Here is a 16792-nt window from a genome sequence, read left to right on the forward strand (position 1 = left end):
ACTTGGTTGGGAAAGAGGCAGGGAGTAATGGCAGCCATAAGGTGTTCAGATTATCTGTCGATTTGATAGATCCAGGCTACCCAAACTCCATCCTCAGGGGTAATCCAACGTAGCCACGACACTGAAATTTGCTTTGCACTCATTATTTATTCTCGTAATAAATGTGATTTTGGAAGCATGATATCTTTTTTTAGGATGTTGTGGGAAGCCAAAGTCTCTTCTTAAATATTTCCTCAGTGAGTGGCTGCAAATCAGGCCTTTGCCCCCTTTTCGGATTCAGAAGAATTGCATTAAATCTACTCTTATATTAGACTAAGGTGGTGGAATGAGGGTTCTAACATTCAGGGAGAGGGAGATTGCTCTATGATGCCCAAAGAGTCCTGCCTGTATGTGAGAAGATCAAAAAGCTAACCCGCGCCCTATGGCCAAGGGCAGCCTGTCATTACTCTGTGCTCTGTGCTGTGGTTCCAATGCATTAACCCAGAAAATGCACTTTGAGTGTCTCCTTGAACATAGTGTCCTCCAGGAGGCTAAGCATGTAAGATGAACAACACAGACATGCAAGAAATTGCTTGGACCCTCTGTTTTTGGTTTTGTTTTTGAGAAAGAGAGAGAGAGAGAGAATGTGTGCATGCCTGCATGAGTGGGCAGGAGGGGCAGAAGGAGAGGAAGACAGAGTCATAAGCAGGTTCCACACTCAGCTCAGAGCCTGATCTTACCACCCTGAGATTATGACCGAAAATCAAGAGTGATCATGAGCCAAAAATCAAGAGTGAGACACTGACTGTTTTGGACACTGTTTTGTTGACTTAACTTGTTTGGTTACTTCTCTGTTACTTGACCAAACCACTTAAACCCCAAGGCTCCAATGGCAAGATGCTTTGATTCTTTAATTTTCCATGTTTCTAAATATTTTCCTAAAATCTTCTGACAGTGTCATGGATCAAGCCCTGTGGTAGGTCCTGGGGTTGTCAAGACCAACAATATAGATGGGAGCTGCTGCTACTTACAGTCTGGGGAACGAAAGAGGAAAACCCAATGCTAGCCCTTTCGATTCCTACTCTGTGCTTTGGATGCTGTGAGGCTAAATTAAATTCTCGTTTTCAAGTATTTGGAGCTCTTCAGGATCTAACAGTCCTTCCATAGAAGAGATTATGTTGCTTTCCAAATCCTAATGTCACTCTATTTCATTATTTGAAGATATCTTTACATATCATCTCTGAATTAATGGTACCCGTGGGCCCGGGGTGACATTCTCTCCTTATCAGCACAGGAACTATCCAAGCTAATATCGAATGAACACATATTTGATTTCTCAAAATAGTGGGTCCTATTTTATCTGGTTAGTATAGGTTTAAAAAGATAGGTGCTAAATTGTCAGAAATCAGATTTCTGATTCCATGTTCTCAAGAAGGAGAGGAGAAGGAACCAGAAAGATCAGGATAATTCTATTGGGCCACCACGTCAACATACATTGCTCTAATTTTTACTCTTTGTGCTGATGATTTACGTGTATCAAGCAACTTTCAAATCACTTGGTGTCAAAGCGATTAATTGTATATTTTAATATTTCTGGATCTTGCTACTCTCTGTATTTAAAAACGAGCTCTTGAAAGTGGAAAGCATATCATATTTATCCTTTTACCCTTAGCACCTGGGACCTAGGAGGGAATTCAGCGGAGTGATTAAAAGCTCAGACTGCCTGCATTCAGGTAGCAGCTGAATCAAGGTATCAAGGCAGGTGACCCACTGTCACCAGTTTCTTGTGTGTAAAACAGGGCAGTCGTAGTTTTCATTTCACAGGAGTATTTTGTAAGAATTCAATGAGAAGCCATCAAAAACCTTTGTTCACTATGTGGTAGGCATTCAGTAGCTCACAGTTGTTGGTGTTAGTACCATGTCAGGCCCATAGCAAGACTTCATCATAAATGTCGACTGAATGGGATGATGGTATTTCTTTACTGCGTATAAACCACGGGTTTTGAATGTTTGTTTTCCAGTATGAATGTGGATTTGAATTGCATTCTTTGTCTTTTTTAATCTGACGATTCGTATTTTCAAAGAAGCTACAAAGGGATTAACAGTACAAACAAGAGGCGTCAAGGCAGTGTTTGTACTAATTTCAAATTCCAGGTTATGCCTTCCCACTGAAGAAGTGAACCGTGAGTCTATCACCGAGGCCGATACAGACGTTGAATGCCTTTCCCTATATTAATCTTTCCATTTCCTCACTCCTGGAAATAGCATTCGACTTTCCAAAATAGAATCTAGTCCCGTACCTTAAAGAATTTCTGTCCCAGCTTTGGATCATCAGAAAAACAGAAGAAAAAAAAAAAGGAGAGAAAGAAAGAAAAACAGAAGAAAGCTTTGTTGGCAAAACCTCACAGAATAATTTTCTCAGGTGGCTTCTAATTTTTTTTTTCTACATAAACAACTTTAATCGCCTGTGTCCCATGTCCTTTGCTCCTAACTTTTAGTGTTGATGTGAAAGTAAGCAAAAGAGGAAAATCAGTTAATAACTGTTTGTTTCTTTGACTTCTTTTGGAGGCATTTTGAAGCACTTCTTTCCAGGGGGCATTCTGAAGGGGCGTTTTGAAGTACCCCACAGAAAGCTGAGGGGTTTACAGCTAAGGATTCATTGGTGGGTGGGGTTGCGGGGGATCTAATACCCTGGGTTTCACATCGCTAGGGGTAAGGACCCCACAGTCGGAATAACAAAGGTAGCAATGTCGCATAACTTAGAAGTTTAAGCATTAACATTACCAATAAAGGAAGTGCAGGCCTGCCGAGTTTCCAGACAATCCAAATATTTCCAATCTTGAGGGAGCACCTTCCCCTTGAGGGAACCTGTGCGGAGGAACAGGGAATCCTAAGGTGCTAGTCGATCGTGTTCTCTAAATTACCCTTTGCCTTGCAGTCTTTTATTTTATTCACTGTTCCAAGTGATGCTAATGTCCGAGGAGACGTGTACCGGTGGGTGTCAGAAGCTGATTCTACAAGATAATTCCCTTCTTACAGGATCTCAGGGCCTACATTTTCTTTCTTGCCTTTATTCTCGTAGATGGCCCAACCTCAGTGTCCTTTAACGTCCCTAATGGAAATGGATGAAGCCTGGCTGTCAGTTGATGGCGTGGAGGGGGTGCGTGTGACCATCTCTGTGCTTCTCCCCAGCCCCTGGCCCCTGCTCCCGAGGCTGGCCTTCGTGTGCTCCTTAGGACTTGGTCGGCAATAATTGGACGGGCCATGTGCCATAATACTGCCCATCCTGGAACATTTTCATTCTCCTGTGCTCTTAGTCCATTTCAAATTTTTTGCTCAGGAGTAAATAAAGTTTGACGTTTTATCCTTTATTCCCCTTTCTTATCTTTGGACCATATATTTCCTTTATGTGTTGGGTGAAAGTGAACTCATTCCCAGCCCTAAAACGCCCCCTTTGAATTCCTTGCATAGCAATGGGATAGAGTTTAATGACGTTCTGTTTGGATTTGCCATATACAGCATGCTCATCTCCAGGCTACCAAACCAAGGCAGTGGTGCATCTTGTGGTGTTTTTTTGTTTTTGTTCTGTTTTGTTTTGTAAGTAATGCTCTTCTTCCAGGGGTAGCTGACTTTTTTGTGGACATTAAAATTTATCCACGACCCAGTCAGGCTTAAGATTTTGTGTGTTGCTTTACCTTTACCTTGATGAGCTACACAAAAGCCGTTTAAAAATCTTTAATTTTCTTTTTCTTTTTTTTAAAAATAAATTTATTTTTTTATTGGTGTTCAATTTACCAACATACAGAATAACACCCAGTGCTCATCCCGTCAAGTGCCTCCCTCAGTGCCCGTCACCCATTCACCCCCAGCCCCCGCCCTCCTCCTCTTCCACCACCCCTAGTTCGTTTCCCAGAGTTAGGAGTCTTTATGGTCTGTCTCCCTTTCTGATATTTCCCACACATTTCTTCTCCTTTCCCTTCTATTCCCTTTCACTATTATTTATATTCCCCAAGTGAATGAGAACATATAATGTTTGTCCTTCTCCGATTGACTTACTTCACTCAGCTTAATACCCTCCAGTACCATCCACATTGAAGCAAATGGTGGGTATTTGTCGTTTCTAATGGCTGAGTAATATTCCATTGTATACATAAACCACATCTTCTTTATAAAATCTTTAATTTTCAAAAAAAATCTTTAATTTTCTAAACAATAAAACGGTGACTTGGTCTAATACACAGTCTTAATCTGCTTTGCCAAATTTTTGGCACCAATCTCACTTCATATCAACTAGGACTCTTTTCAGTTGTTAACACCTATGGGAACAAAACTGCTCTGTTATCTAACTTGCATTGTCAAAACCTCCTAGGGGTTCCTAAGTATTCACAGAGAACTGATTCATGCCCTGCAGTAAGTAAGTATCACGTTGTTTCCTGCTATGATGAAGCCAGTGAGCTTTTATGTTCAGTATGTACATTATGGGATTAATAGGATGTCCAATGTACCTAGATTATGTAGTTTGAGAAACTTTGGCCATATGTAATCACAAGTATGAAGAATTCCCTTGCCATTGATTTTTTTTTTTCCTTTGGCTCAAAAGGAGTTTTCTGCCCAGGATTGTTATGACGTGATATGTATCCATTATTGATATTTTCTATTATTTTAAGTAATTATGTTACAATAAAACTTCAGTGCCCCCAAATTGAGAAGCTGATGTTCTCTCCCCTTGAGGCAAACGCGACTTCGAAAATTTAGGTGTCTTATTTTGTGGTTTTATCTTTCTCTAGAATTTTTGAGACGGAAAAAATGTTTGTATTTATTTACTCTCAATCTCAAAACTATCTTTGGTAGAAACTCTCTTTATGTATGAGGAAAAGGTGTCTAGAAAGATGTCATGAGTACCCTTGGTAGTGGTGTGCAAATTTAAACACCCTGCCTGTCACAGGAGGGTCTTATATTCAACATGTATCTCCATATATATATATATTTGGATATAAAGTCATTGCTGTCTTTTTTTTAAGTTTAGGTTTATTTATTTATTCATGAAAGACACACAGAGAGAGAGGCAGAGACATAGGCAGAGGGAGAAGCAGCCTCCTTGCAAGGTACCTGATGTGGGACTTGATCCTGGATCCTGGGATCATGCTCTGAGCCAAAGGCAGACGCTCAACCACTGAGCCACTCAGGCGCCCCGTCTTTATTTTTTTAAATATTACAAGACAAAGATTTTTAACTTAACATGAAAAATTCACACTTTTATTTTGAGAAAAAAGTTAACTTTTCACACTAACAGAACAAGATTAAAAGTAAATTTCTTAAACATTATCCAGAAAAATAACAAGATTTATGGTACATTTCTGGCCCTAACATACACAACAGGCCATAGCCATGCCTATTCAGTAGGTGCAGCTTAGGTGCTCTCCTGTTCAGGGGCAGGCTCACTGCCTGCTTCTTTTCCTTTTGCTTCTCTTAGATTTTTTGTGCTTATGTCTCCTGTGACTGTCTCCTTCTTCACTTTCATGGCTGAAGTCTTCAGTCCTTCTCGTGTGTTGTTCTTAGTGGTGACAGAAAACATCTGGTATGTCCCTCTTCAGAATAATTCTTCTTACTTGGGGCGGTGTAAAGCATACACACTTCGGGTCCGAGCAGACCCGGGTTTGAGTCTGGTAACCAGCCTTAAGCCATCATTGCCTGACTCTCAGAGTCTTCGGTGAAACACAGCTGATAATCTTTCCCTTGCAGTTTTAGCTAAAGTGCCCAGTTCCTAGTAAATGCTCAAAATATGGTATCTTGTATCATTAGTGTCAAAATCTGCGAGAATTCATGGAGTCAGCTTTTTCTTTTCCCCATGGTAACATTCCCAGGTATTTCCGACTTTTTCCTGCTTTTCTAATCTAGTAATCTTGGTTCTATACAAAACTTCAGATGGTATCGTAGATGGAATGCTAGGTTTGCAATGGAAGGTCCAGCTGACCTGTTTTCTGAGTTAATGAATTTGTAACTGTATGTCCTTGGATAAGTCACTTAACACCCGTGAGCCTGTTTGCTCATATGTAAGATGGAAATGACAAGTATCGGAAGTCCTGTGGCTTCTTCTCTGGGTTTCAGTTAGGATAACGTAAGGAAGTAGTTTATGGTCACAAAGCACCATGCAGTCATAAGGTGATAGCAGTAAATATAATCAGCAGTTAAATGTAATACTTCATAATAGGGTGAATGAAATTGTTTGTTGTTCATAGAACTTTTAAAACTTAGGTCACCATCTTTAGCCTCACCCTTGTCCTACATAGCAATTAGGAGGCATTTGCTCTTTTTTTATTTCCATTTTCATCTGCTCTTACGGTGGGAAGGCTAAAGCGGGCAACCTTCAGATGTATAATGACACAAGTTAAAGCAGTTCAGACAGTAAACAATTAAACTTGTGTGCAGAGAAAGTGAGCCAATGAGCAGTGTTGGGTAAGGTGAAGAGGGGACCGGGTGATCAAAGTGTGAATAAAGGGGTGAAGCATCCCCGGAGGAGATGCACAGGAAAGATGTCCCATGTGATGGACATTAAAGGAGAGGATTCTAGACCCATGTCACCGCCAAGTTCCAAACAGAAGAACAGCAGAAAGTTCCCAAAGGGAACTTTGGGACCTGGAGGATTGCTCACGGTGGAAGTGACCTTGGAGCTTACAGTGAGCTTGGGCCGTAGAGGACAATCCATTTCTGCAGAGATCCAATCTAAGGAGGGAGGTTATCTGGTAGACTGACCTGTGGGGAGTTGAGGATGTGGTGTTGGGGGAAACCATTAGGAACGCCAAGCACCTCAGCTGTGAGGGCACAAGCCATGAGGACCGTCCAAGAGTGTTAAAATTGAGAGGAAAGAAAGTAGAGTGGACATAGTAATATTTAAATGAATATTTATGTGTTGTTTTCTTAAAAACAAATCTATTGAATATCCAGTTAGCATTTATAGAAGAAGCTTTCCTCCATATTTGTATCATACTGATTTTAGTTTTGTGGCGTCAGTTTGGCTTGGTTTTATGTTTAATTACGGGGATGAAAGAACTCAAGTTTGGGTGGTAGAGAATGGATTTTGGTGAACCATTCCTGTTGATTATGTTACGTGTTTCTATATTCCAGTAAAATTAGCCACAGTGATCCAGCTGTCCATTTGGGATTTGTAGATGCTGCTTTCCTAGGGCCCTTTCCTCCATGGCTGTCTGTGACCTTAGCCACTGAATCATGTAATCGTTTTTGGCCTCCTAAGTCAATGATTCTGAGTGGGCAGAGTGGTAGTGTGATGTCATGTCTGGGGCATGAGCCTGTACCCTCACCACACACAGGTCCCACCCTTCCTGGTCTAGGCAGCTCAATACACAGTGCTTGGCACATAGTGAGTGCTCAATAAATTTAGTTGCTTTTCCTGTCTCTCTCTGGACCTCAAATAGGAATATCCAAATTTGAGAACACCACCATGGCATTAGGTTCCCCAATTAAAATCCATAGTGAGAGCTGAGGCAGATGTGTGGGAATGCAGTTCCAGACTCCAGTTAATCTACAAAAGATGATTACGCTGGTTTGTAGCTAGGCTTCCCATGCTCATGAATCATAATAAAATCTCTTACGGGGTTAATGACTTTTAACTTCATGCAAAATTGGTAAACGGTGTGTAATATTGTGACGTTCGAAAGTGTTCAGTATGAAAAACAGCCAATGGGGGTACATGTGTTAGAGATACTTTGCGTTCTACCAACATTGTTTGGACTTTATTGACCTCCCTTCATCCCCCGTGAAAAAAGATCAGAAGGAAGGCCTTCCACATTGTTTCCAAATTCCTAAATAGGGAAAACATCAAACTAGAAAAGAACCTTTTGATAACCTTCCACAGCCATATTTTTTTTTTAAATAAAAACGTTTGTTTCTTGCCCTTTCCCTGGTAGAGAGAAAAATTTGACTCCCTTACTTTCTTCCTCTCTTCTTTACTCCCAGCTCCAGCAAATATAGCCTCATCTTTCTTTCCAATTCCTCTAATTATAAATTCCTTTGCAGGAATTTATATGGTAAGAAGTTATACAGAACAGTCCCTCTTATGCTTTGCCCAATTTCCCCTCAGTGGTGGTATTTTGTAAAGCTGTAGTAGAAAATCTAGAGTCTCAACTAGGATATTGCGTGAACACAGTCCACCTCTCATCCTCCCCTATTCCTGTTTGTGTGTACTCGTGTGTGTGTGTGTGTGTATCAAGTTCTCTACAGTTTTACCCCCTGTGTGGATTCACGTGTGACCACCAGACGTGTTCTCTTCTAAGACTGTAGGTTACTTGAGAGCGTTCGACACATCCTGTGATGACAGACATTACACATCTTCTCTTCTAAGCACGCACAACCTTTTTGTGGCTGTAGGAAGGTGGAGAGTGGAAATCTGGCCCCTGGTTCCTGTCTGTGGCTGTGTAGTTACTCTTTGACATTCCCTCATTAGAAAGGACTGCTGGCCCAGCCAAAATCATAGGTGGGCTTGGCACACAGCTAACTATTTGCCTGGAGTAACTTATGCTTTTGTACTATGTGAAGAGGTCTGCCAATTTCAGAGGCCAGGAAGCAAAGAGTTGGCCTCGTAGGGTAACACACCTGCTTTTCCTGAGGCCACATACAACAACAGGCTGATCTGAGTACCTGTTTGTCCTCCTGGGATATATTGAAACATGTCTCCAGAGTCCTGAAGTTGTGGATAAATACTTTTCTCCCTCTAGAAATCCATTTCACACAGACTTTGAATGTCCATGAGAACAGATCTTCATTGGGGAAATGTCCTGTTAATTGTGCTTTGGCTCTCTGGCCCAGTCTCTAGAATGAACTGCAGTAGAATCCTGTTATCCTGAGACCTATAGGAATATCCACGTTTGAGAATGCCGCAATACCATTAGGTTCCCCAACTTAAAAATAAAAAATTGCCACACACACACACACACACACAAAGTTGTGCTGAGGTGCAAACACTGGCAGATGGCTAAGCTGCCTCACCAGTCGAGTATCTCAGTCATGTACTCCAGTCTGAGAAACACTGGATTTACAAATAGTTCAAGCTATAAATATTAAAATTTGAGAATGACAAAGGTCCACTGCATTCTACTAGTCACTCTTGGAATCTGAGTGTTTGATTAGATGGTCACGTTCTGAGGATGATGATGATGGTGGTGATGATGATGATGTTTGAGCATAATACCCAGTGAGCTACAAGCTGTAAATCTGATCGCCCTGGATCCTTCTGGAGAACAGGTATCACATATTTGTTACCACTGTTCTGTTGAATCCTAAATCCCAACTCTGCTTTGGCATTTAAAGCACTTCTTTTCCTCTTTGGACTAAGATTTCCCCTATTGGCACTTCAAAACTTCATGATTCACAACTAACACTCTTTATTTCTGATGGTAACAATTATTTAAACTGAAATTACTTTTTTTTTTTAAAGATTTTATTTATTTATTCATGAGAGACACAGAGAGAGAGGCAGAGACACAGGCAGAGGGAGCAACAGGCACCCTCTGGGAGGGAGCCCGATGCAGGACTTGATCCCAGGACTCCAGGATCACTGCCTTGGGCTGAAGGCAGGCACTAAACCAGTGAGCCACACAGGGATTCCTCGTAAAATTACTTTTAAATCAGCTGGAGACATTTCGAGAATCCGGGAAGCTCAGAAAAACTATATATTAAAAAAATTGTAGAAGAATATCAGGACAGGCGGCTCTGAGTTCCATGGCAAACTTCCCTTCGGCCTTACTTGATCCAAATAAATGTGGTCAAGCTGCCAGTGTGGCCGTGGACGTGGCAAATGAAAGCCTGTCCTGTCGTCTGCCACTGATGCCTTGTCCAAGCTCGGCCAAAATAGTGATTTTTTTGTAGGTTCGAAAATGTTGGCCTATTTGGGGCTTTCTGTGCCCAATAGTAACCCTGGACCCAGATGGGAGATTATGCAGTTGAATTCCCTCATATTCTGCAGGTGACAAAATGAAAGTCGAGAACACTTAGGTGTCCAGTTCAAGGTCACACAACCTCATCAGCTACAAGACCCAGGTTTCCTGACTCCTAGTCCATGGCTTTTCCACTCTTGGGAGCAGTTTCCCTGTCACCCTACCAGTCTTTCTTGGTTTTTCATTTGTGATGTTGACAGTTCTTCTGATGAACCTCTTCCTTCAGAAGCTGGAATTGCTTCCTGGGGCTGCTGTAACCAAGTACCATAAACTTGGGTGCCTTAACCCAACAGAAATTTATCCCCTAACGGTTCTGGAAACCAGAAGTCTGAAATCAAGGTGTTGGCAGGGACGTGCTCTCTCTGAAGGCTTGAGGAGAATCTGTTCCATCCCTCTTCCTTGGCTTCTGCTAGTAGTTCTTGATGTTTCTTGGCTTGCAATCACTCTAATCTCTCCCTCTGTCATCAGATGATACTCTTCCTGTGTGTCTGGATGTCTCCTCTTCTGTAAAAAGGACTCCTCCTGAGGGCCTACCCGAACGACCTCATCTTAACTCAGTTGTAGCTGCAAAGACCCTATTTCCAAATAAGGCCACATTCATAGATACAGGGGTTAGGACTTCAGCATTTGGGGGCAGGAGCGGGGAGGAGGCCCTTAATTCTCAAATCATTTTTAGAACCAGGCAGGTATTCGTAACACACAATGAGAACCCGCAGTGAATTTCATTACATGTAAAAGCATCATATCCAACATTTGTAGTTTGTTACAATAACACATTGAAAAGATTTATAGACTGTTTTGGGTGTGATTTTTGGATTAATTCCCTACTTTGAAACCATTTGTTAGGCTCTGTTTATTTAAAGGAGGGAATGAATAGACCTGAAAACACCTAATTTTAATTTTCATCTCAGACTGGAAGCCAGTACATCTGTAGGGTTTGTTTTTTGGGTTTTGTTTTGTTTTGTTTTTTGGTTTTGTTTTGTTTTGTTTAGAATCGAAAACTAGATCACAGAACACCCAGTGCTGTATTTATCATTTTGATCATCGGTTATTAGATGCTTGTTTGCATGTGCTTAAGCCTCTAGCCAAGATAAAAAAAAAGAAATTTAAAAAAAACTATTGTGGTAATAGAGTCTAGAACAAATGTTTGCTGTGTAATATTTAATGGTATGTGTACAGTTTTCAAGTTGAAACTTAAAAAGAAAGAAATCCTATCCTCAACTGCATGCATTTGCCTACACTTCACTAGTCGAATATAATTATTTGCTTTCAGAAATGGGCTTCTTGACCTCATTCTCTTTGATCAGCTTGGGAGGAAATAAATGTCCATATAACCTTAATTTGTACCTTTTTTAAAAAAATATTTTTTACCCAAGTAATGGGAATGGATGTCGTGTCTTTTATTAACTTTTATGTACGTGATTCCAAATATCCTTTTAAATTAATGTCTTTTAGCTTCAAATATACTTCTTCCCATAAGGCTAGTCCCCATTTCCTATAATCTTACAGACCTAGGAGAACAATATTTTCCCTTCTGTCGTTTTGATAATTACGTCCTCTGTGCTCAGTGGTGGCCTATTAACTAACATGAATACTGTGGGCTTGCAAAATAGCCTCAAATTTCCATATATTGGAACTGTGAGAATTTTCTGTAATGGTGCTTTAGCAATAATGATGGAGGTGCAGGCATTTCCTGAGGATTAATGACCAGCTGGGAGGAACCAGTGGCCCTTGGCTCTGCCTCCCAGCCAGCCATTAATTCCAAGGAAATGTCTTTTGCTAAGATCGTTATTGCTATTACAAGCTTAAAATGGAAAAACATAATAGGCGTATGAGTTATTTTTATGGGTTGATGCAGTTTCCAATGGTATGTACTAATTCGAAAAAATGAATGTGTATACATACAATAGTAAGTCAGATTGTTTGAATCATCCCTCAGTATTCCATATGTTTTATGACTGACTTTACAGTTCTTGACCTTTACCACTCAAAAAAACAAAAATCTGATTCAGTAATTCCTACGTTGGCCCAAGGCTTAAAAGCGTTGTACTCAATGACATAGTTGGAAACACCAGTTTCTGTTATCAACTTCAAATGATATTCAGGTTTCATGTGTGTTCTGAAGTGAAAAAAGAATTTATTTCCCATTTTTGTGATAATAACTCTTCTGTTAGGATAAAGTGCCGCAAGAATATTGTTTTTAACCCTCTCATAATTTTGCTGCGCTTCTTTGATTTTTCTCTGTCACTTACATAACAGGCAGCCTTACATTTACACTTTTACATATTAAATCCATGAAAGAGCAATACACAGCTTAGTTATTCAACATTTCAGCGGGGTGTGTTATATATATTAAATATTGCAATAATGGGGAACCCTTTGACACAAAACACACATGCGCACAAAAGTCCCAGACATGAAGCCAAAGTGTCAAAACGTTGCCCATCATGTTCCTTTGTGATTTTTAAGAGAATAGTCCTTTTGCATTTCTGCTTCCAATATTAATCACCTAGCCTGTTCTATTGTGTTTTGTTTTGTTTTTTAAGATTTTATTTATTTATTCATGAGAGACACAGAGAGAGAGGTAGAGACACAGGCAGAGGGAGAAGCAGGCTCCCTGCAGGGAACCCGATGTGGGACTCGATCCCTGGACCTGGGGATCACGCCCTGAGCTGAAGGCAGGCTGAACTCTCAACCACTGAGCCACCCAAGTGCCTCTGTTCTATTGTTTTTATCTAAATTGTTAACACAAATTATGTAGAAACAGTCTTAAAAGTCACAAAAGGGAAATCTTGACAATCCTGGAATATTGCCATCCTTGACCGTGGGGGGAAATGTAGACTTTATCACCCAGGCATGATGCCCATGGGCCCTTTTTATCTATAATACCAGTTAGTGACCCCATGTTTACCAGCGTTCAGATATAGGCCATAGTTGGTGGAGGGTTTGAAAAATTATAGGACACAGGACGCCCGGGTGGCTCAGTGGTTGAGCATCTGCCTTCGGCTCAGGTCGTGACCCTGGGGTCCTGGGATCAAGTCCCACATCGGGCTCCCTGTGAAGAGTCTGCTTCTCCCTCTGCCTGTGTCTCTGCCTCTCTCTCTCTCTCTGTCTCTCATGAATAAATAAATAAAATGTTTAAAAAAATTATAGAACACAGATCTGTACCTAAAGAAATAGGAGTCAAGCTAAGAAGTCTTACTTTTCCAGCCTCATGTTCTTGTCTCACTTCTCTCCTCCTTCATCAGATTCACTTAGAGCCTCAAACAGGTGTTCACTTGTGTGAACGTGTTTGCAGTCAGACTTTCCTGCTTTGTCTGAGGTCTTCAGGTGTCCCCCAGCCTGCCTCGGCCTTTCCCTCTCCTCGGCTTTTGACATCCACGAAGAGCTTAGATGTGCCTTTGCCTCTCAGACCTACCTACCTGTCAGCTTTCTTTCTCTGCTGTTGAAGGGGCCGGATTCTTCTAGTTCTTCTAGAGCAACTGTCGAAAAGAACTTTCTGAGACGATGGAAATGTTCTGGATTTGTGCCACCCAATATGGTAGCCGCCAGCCCCATGTGTTTACTTGAATACTTGAAGGGTGGCTAGGGTGTTTGAGGAGCTGAATATTTGGCTTTATTTCACCTTAATGAATTTGAGCTTAAATAGCTAAGTGTGGCTACTGGCTACTGTCCTGGGTAGCACAGTCATCTTTGAATCCATTGTGTCCCTGCCTTCCCTCCTCTCTGTCCTTTTTACTGTTAAGTACCTTGTGTGATTCCATTCTAATTGCTACTTGCCCCTGGAGGAGACCTTAATGGCTTTCAACTCAGAAGTTTCCATATGCTGCCTTTGGTCTCTCACCTAATACAATATGGCAAAAATCAACTAGCTCTTATACGGAAGGCTGTGCTTGGACCTGGAGCAAGTTGCAAGATGAAGAAAACATATTGCTTGTCCTCAAAGAGCTTACAGAATAGAAGGAGCCTGAGTTTTCTGTGTGCCAGTGAGCAATTTGTGGTTCAGCAATAGCCCTGAGCAAGTCCTATGTGGGATTTTTTTTATGGTTTTGAGATGGGAGGTGTTATGAAAAAATACGTGATTTTATTTCTAAAGGGGTTAACTTTCAAACCATTTTTAAATAAGGTGCTTCATATAGTATCAACCGATTACCTCTCAAAATGTCACACTAGTGCCCCATGATCAGATGTCATGTTTTTTTAGGACAGTCCCAGCGTATGCCTGTGCTCCAGTGTAACTACCAGTAGCACCCTCTTTCACTCCCCAGAGTGCCTTATTTGGGGAGGGCAAATTCTGTGATTACCCTACTTACACTTGGCCTTGTGGTCTCACACACACACCTTGTACTTCCCCTAATCTTGTTACGTTTGTGTTCTTTGGCCACTTCTAGATTATTCTTTCAGGTCATTTCTCTCTCTGGTCATTCCTCTGTTCATAAACTGCCAGTGGCTCCTCAATTAGTGACCGAATAAATTACAAATTTTCCGGGTCACATAGATAGGACTAGCTCTCTGTTTACCATTTTCCTCACACACATGTAGCCAAGCAAGTAAACTTCCCACCCCATCAACAGGACATTTTCATACCTTTGCTTTTCCCTACAGTTTCTTTCTCCCACTTTCAACTACGTAACATCTTCTTTGACCTTCCAAGTCTGGTTTTGACACCAGCTCTTTTTACGTAGTAAGTAGCTCCCAACTCCCTGAGTCAGATGCAGGCTGGCTCACCCCTGGAACATGAACACGTATTATTAGTGCCTTGCCCGCAGCATCATCCATTTTCTCTTGTCCTGGTAATTTCTCAACACTTTGTATCTTTGTTTACCAGTTTTGTAAGCTCCTTGAGAAGAGATACCTATGTGTTTTGCATTTCCTTCAAAATTGAGGACAGTGGTATACAGTAGTTGCTTAATATACGTTTGTTGAATGAAGGGAAAAAAGCATATGGTTAGGCTACATAGGTCATTCCCACAAGATGATTTCTTAAAACTACATAATTGCAGGCCAAAAAAAAGCATTTGCACAGTATTATGTCATTAATTACTGTACCCTGAAGAGTTACTGTGGCTGCTAATCTCTTGGATCCAATACTTAGAGACATAAATATAAGTGACATTAGCACTGCTACTGCGTTCAATGAGATTACAAAAAAAGAAAGTACACTTAGAAGTAGATGTTGGAAAAATACCTTCAAAGATACCAAGTGTAGAAAGTCTTGCTAGGATTATTTCAGGGACGTGGGGTCCCTGGCTGGTTCAGTTGGTAGAATGTGCAACTCTTGATCTCGGGGTTGTAAGTTCGAGCCCCGTGCTGGGTGTACAGGTTACTTAAAAATAGAAAAATAAAAAAAAATCTAAAAAAAGGATTACTTCAGGGACACAGTCTAAGATGAAGCTGCCAGGCTGGTGTTGACAACATGGTGGCACGTTCTTTCCACAATTGGAAAGGGTTGTGCCTATTTTGGAGAAATTTCCTCCAAATAAAAAACCAAAATACATGTCTGTGATTGATTTTTTTTTAAAGATCACTTAGGGAAGCAGCGCTTGCTAATTAAAATGGACAAAACAGAGTTCCTTGGGGGGCAAAACTGTTACATGAATATGTTTTTCATTTTTTAATCTTCTTTTAATTTACGTGCGTCACTGTGGAAGACTGAGTTCAGAAAAGAAACTGGTTTTCTTTTTCTAGATATTGCATTGGTGGCTTCATCTCTTTTCAGGTTAGGTCAACTTCTCTTAAATTGTTAACGACTTTATATGTTTAATTGACTTTATATGTTTAATTTCAATATCATGTATGTCTGTGGTGAACAAAATGATAAACTCTTAACAGAAATTCGGTAAAGGAATATTGCAGCTGTTTTCTAAATAGACTGCACTTTAAAATTTAATATAGCACCATATGTGTTTGCAAAAATTGATTTATGCATGAACATGTGCCTCACTCCACAGTGTGACTTTAACATTTAAAGGCTGAAAACAAAAGAACAAGCATTGGATATGTTTACTTTTTTTCTCAGAATCCTGCAACAGATCTACCAAAACACACACACACCACGCAACCTCCAACAACAGAAAATGGCTCTTTCTCTACCTACTTCTCTCCCTGCTTCCCACCGCGACAACCAACAGGCTTAAATATTTTAAGCACTTTTACATATTTTAATTAAACAGGAATTGAGGAAGAGCTCAGTGTCTCTGAAAGTATATTTAAAATACTGTTTTAGAGCAATCAATCTGCTTGGTTGTACAAAATGAAAACCAGTTGTTAGTCTCTTGTACTCCAGACATTTAAAACGTGGGAAGTGTCAGGGATTACAAGTATGCCCCCCACCCTGCTGGTCCCCCACCTAAGGGAAAACCCCAGGAAGGAGAAGAATGGGTTTAGAGTTCCAAGTGGAGATGAAGCACTCACGTTCTTTATTGTGTATGTGTGAAGTTTGGGAGGGGGAGCTGAGCTGCAGATAAAGATATGGGGCCACTGGTGGTAGTAATTGAAGCCTTGGTCGTGGATAATGATCTCGAGAGAATGTGGAAAAAGAAAAGTGATCCAGAAAGCAGAGAAGGAAGGGAATCTGGGGACCACTGCACACAAAGGAGATAAAATAGGTTGTCAGCTAACAGCGATGGCATGTGGACCAGTGGTCCTCACTGCATGCTTCTGCGGGCGTCCCAGTAGACTCAGAACCCGGTGTGATTCCTTGCCCCTCTTCATCCATGCTCAGCTCATGAGAATTGGCATGTTCCTTGTTCCTCTGTTGGCTCACGGGACTAAGCTCACCATGGAGGCACACTGTGGACATCTGTCAACCCCAAATCCTGGCAATGCTTTCAGCAACTCAGAGAAAGCAGGGGAATGAAACC

General features: G+C 41.0%; 1 protein-coding gene across 1 annotated transcript in view; it reads left to right on the top strand.

Annotated features, from left to right (window-relative positions):
• HMGA2 (high mobility group AT-hook 2) overlaps positions 1 to 16792 on the top strand; it is a 143438-nt gene that overhangs the window by 20751 nt on the left and 105895 nt on the right. The gene's annotated exons all lie outside the window — the stretch shown is intronic.

Source organism: Vulpes vulpes, chromosome 16, assembly GCF_048418805.1.
Source record: "Vulpes vulpes isolate BD-2025 chromosome 16, VulVul3, whole genome shotgun sequence".
NCBI classification, from domain to species: domain Eukaryota; kingdom Metazoa; phylum Chordata; class Mammalia; order Carnivora; family Canidae; genus Vulpes; species Vulpes vulpes.